Below are 3,987 nucleotides of genomic sequence, written 5' to 3' on the forward strand. Positions count from 1 at the left end.
GAAAGAATCGAGTCGAGTAGAGGCGAGCCAAGGCGTGTCGAGTCAAGCTGTTACCGGCAGTGGAAAAACGCCATTAGTCAAAATAGACTTGACCCTCCCTTCACCAGTAATACATTTTTCTATGACCTTCTATGACCCCCTAAAGACCTCCCTAAAACTTGATTGCTGCCTTCTGTTCTGGTTTACACTTGGCAAAGATCTACATATATAACCATTGTTTTTTTTTCAGTCACATTAAACATGACGTCATACATCACAGCCCACCGTTATGGGGGCCATTTCCCTAGATTTACTCACTAACATTGTTGTGGAAACAATAAGTATGGAAACGTAATGCACACTTCCTACATTACTGCATTAGTTCAAATACTAAGTTACTCCTTTAGTGTGCTAGTATTGACATGAAATAAAACATTACATCATTGAGACCATTCAACAAAGCACACTGGGTGTTACAACAAGTAGTGTCCACATTGGCAGCTGGCCCGTCCAATCAGAAATCCAGTGGAACTTTCAGTTGAACTGTTACTGAACAGCTGATAAATCCTGCCAATTTACGGCACGCCAGGATAATAATAAACTAACTTCCTTACCTTGTGTTGCAGTTGTAACACAAAAAACACAAAAAAATCCAAAACGTCTATCAGGAAGAGTAGTGTGACCCCCAAGGCTGACAACAATGAGTTGATGTTGTCATCCCCCCCCCCATGGATCTACTTCAAGGTGACCAGATTTCTCAGATAATATCCGGGGACATTTTCAACTCAGAAGCGTATATATACCTCCAAAACATGTCAAGTTTTTATTTTTGTAAAACTTAAAACGGGGACGCTAGACCTAGAGCTGTTATCATTAGGGGCTGAGCCCCCCGAAAGGTCTGAACCTAGAATCCCCCCTGCTGCTACTCCATACTTGTACTCCACTACACCTCAGAGGGGAATGTATACTGTACTACATTCATCTGACAGCTTTTAATGTATAGCTTCAGGCTTGTCCCTGCAACAGCTCATTGAGTATCGGATACAATAAAAACTATTGAGGAAATCTTTTCCTTTGACACTGATGCAGTGTTAAACGAGATTGCTGCAGTCAGCAGCAGAGAAACAAGCTACAGTGTAAGTTAATGGGATAATTTTCCAGCTTATATTAACATTCATAAAAGTGCTCGTTTTGCTGCTAACAGACTCGGATTAATAGTCTAAGTGTCTGACAACATTATGGAAAGGATTTCTAAGGAGGTCGACCTTTCTTTTAAAGATTAAGATCCTTTTTTAAAAACAAAAAAGTCTGCGAAATTGCGTTCGCTAAACCCACCAGACTCCATGTAAATAATAAGCAATTTTAGCATCGTAAAAAAAATGTCTTTCTAAAACAGCTCTGAGCTCTGAGCAGCGCTCTGGCTGTCTTAAGCCTGCGTGTGTTGGGTGTGCGACTCTCGGCTACGTTTGGTCAATGTTTTCTTTCTTTCATTCCAACTTCGGGTCTGTCAGTCAAAGGGCAAACCGGGGACATTTCCGGAGACAGATCCAGCCAGGGACTGTCCCCTGTAAACCAAAAAATGACAGAAAAAGCTTTAAAATGTTGAGAGAAAAGATAGTAAAAATGTCAAAAAACTGCAGAAGAAACGTGACAAAAACATTGGGAATAGGGGAAAATTTTCTTTAATTTGGGCTGAGAAAAACCAAAACTTGTGTAGTTGGCGGGAGTACAACATGAGGGTTAATTATGGTTTTAGTTGTTTGTCCTTTCGCTAGGGGGCACCCGTAGTTCCCGAAAACATGGCCGCTTCTTACAAATACAGATAGGATTGGAGTTGAGTTTAACCGCCATCAGCGCTCACACGCTCCACTTAGCATCGACCGCAATCTTTAACTTTAAGTGAATGTAGCCTACCGGCAGTCTGGCACACGTGGATGCTCAGTCTTCTTTCCACGGGTGCTCGAGGTCAAGGCAACGTGAAACCTTTGAGCCAGGCAGCTTCATTATATTCCAGCTCTATGTCAGCGACGGTGCTTTGGCAAAAGGTGGTGCAGTTAGCAATAGGGTTGCATTCTCCAAGAAAGCAACTCTAAACTCGTGTTGCTGTCATGGTGCGGTTGTTGTTGGGTCAGACCCATCTGCTAGCGATGGGGGGGCCGAGACTGTGAACTACATGGAAAAGTATGCAACAAACAATCCACTTTGAAATTTTGCTGTGTTCATGAATACCAAAATGTTGTATTTGCTAAATAAATTATTGCTTGCGTAATGGTCAGAGTGCGGGACTCTTTCTAAGCTCTTGATCAGGATATGGGTGACCCTCCCCTTAACAAAGCATAAAAACCCATGACCCTCCCCTATTTCCCTCCGGTGGTCCATTCCATGAATACCAAACGGTCCCTAGCTGTCCATCACTATCTGTCCAATCTGTCTTTTCCCTCAAACAAGTATTTAACAGTGGCTCTGTGCGGAGTTTATGATGAATGAGATTGGTAGAAATGCCAATAAACCTGAGCACTTTTTTCCCCCATCCCGGAATTCTGTGTGGACTAGCCAGACCCTCTTCAGCTCTGCAGTGTTTGGATGGTCTTGCAAAGTGAGACTAGTCATAATCCTGACTTTAAATTGACGATTCATTGTCAAACAAATAATTGGGATTAATGTGGATTCATTTGGATTTAAATTGCCTTTAAAGAGCTACTTGGCACCAGGCTGAGAAGTGGTCTTTTGCTGCCCTCTCTGGTTAAAAGTGTCAAGCCAGTTTCAGCCTGTGCAAAGCCAGAGGGCTTTACAAGCTCTAGTAGTCAGGAGAAAAATTCTTAGCACTCAACACCCGTGGCAAATTCTTTTCAGTCAAGTCCAGGTTACAATTAAGAAGAAATTACAATGTTTTCCATATAGGCAGGTTTTCAGTAATGGTCATTTCAACCGGTAACAATCCCACTACAGGTATTTTTCATTTATTAAATAAGTGGAGTTTCCAAGAGCTCAGCTGTTATAATACTGTAACTAATGTGTGGTGCGTATGCAATGACTACATTAGCAGGACTATTAGATTAATATCTTTAATACGAACATTAATATTAGAGTAATATTTAACACAAACCGGGAAACTGGAATATCTCAGTGAAGGAGACTGTTCGGAGACAATTGGGCATAGAAACATGAAAATGATAATAGTCATACTTGGGTTACGTTAGTAAGGAGAATGAAAGGTAAATTAGGTAAGTGAAAAGGTGACCATACAAACGTTGAAGACCCCTGCTTTAAAGGAGAATTACAGTCAATTTTTATACGTGGCTCGGTTAGTTGTAAATGTGGAAGTCTGTCAGTAGAGAGAAAAACTAACCAATCGGTGCTGCCTACACCGAGTTATCCTCCTGCTAGCGTTAGCACCCAACAGGCTTCAACAGGGCAAGTTATACATGTGTTTTTTTTCCTCTTAACATGTTTGAAATGTCATTACCAGTGCCTTACCATGTGCGGTTATTCCTTCCAAGTGAACACAGTTAATTTGAGTACAGTAGATGTGACAGAAAGTCGTGTGTTGACTAGTGTGGACTTCACCGGAAAACAGCAAAAAAATGTATGGATTAACACAACTTTTATGCCTTTCTGTCACATCTAAAGCAGTCAAATACACTGTGTTTACTTGGAAGGAATCACTTCACATGGGTTGGCAATTGTAATGACATTTTGAACATGTCCAGAAGCTAAAAACACATTTAAAACTTGCCCTGTTTAAGCCTGTTTGGTGCAAAATCTAGCTGGAGGATAACACAGTGTAGACAGCACCGATTGTTTTCATTGTTCTCTCTACTGTCAGCACTCCAAATTCACAACCAATAGAGCTACATATTGAAATTGACTGGAATTCTCCTTTAAGAGAATAGCAGAGCATGAGAGTATGTGTGTGTGCGAGGGTTGACAGGTAGTCCTTACCTAGGTACTGTCAGGGCCCTCATACTCTGCTTCTGACTGGCTAGTAGTCCTTACCTAGGTACTGTC

At 41.4% G+C, this 3,987-nt stretch overlaps 1 long non-coding RNA gene across 1 annotated transcript in view; it reads left to right on the top strand.

Moving 5' to 3' along the window:
* The first annotated feature begins 2,296 nt into the window (after positions 1 to 2,296).
* Positions 2,297 to 3,987, top strand: part of LOC117957952 — an 8,208-nt gene continuing 6,517 nt past the window's right edge. The window contains exon 1 of the long non-coding RNA XR_004659629.1: positions 2,297 to 2,385. This is a non-coding gene — a long non-coding RNA (uncharacterized LOC117957952). The remainder of the gene's footprint in view (positions 2,386 to 3,987) is intronic.

Source organism: Etheostoma cragini, chromosome 15 (genome assembly GCF_013103735.1).
Source record: "Etheostoma cragini isolate CJK2018 chromosome 15, CSU_Ecrag_1.0, whole genome shotgun sequence".
Lineage (NCBI taxonomy): Eukaryota > Metazoa > Chordata > Actinopteri > Perciformes > Percidae > Etheostoma > Etheostoma cragini.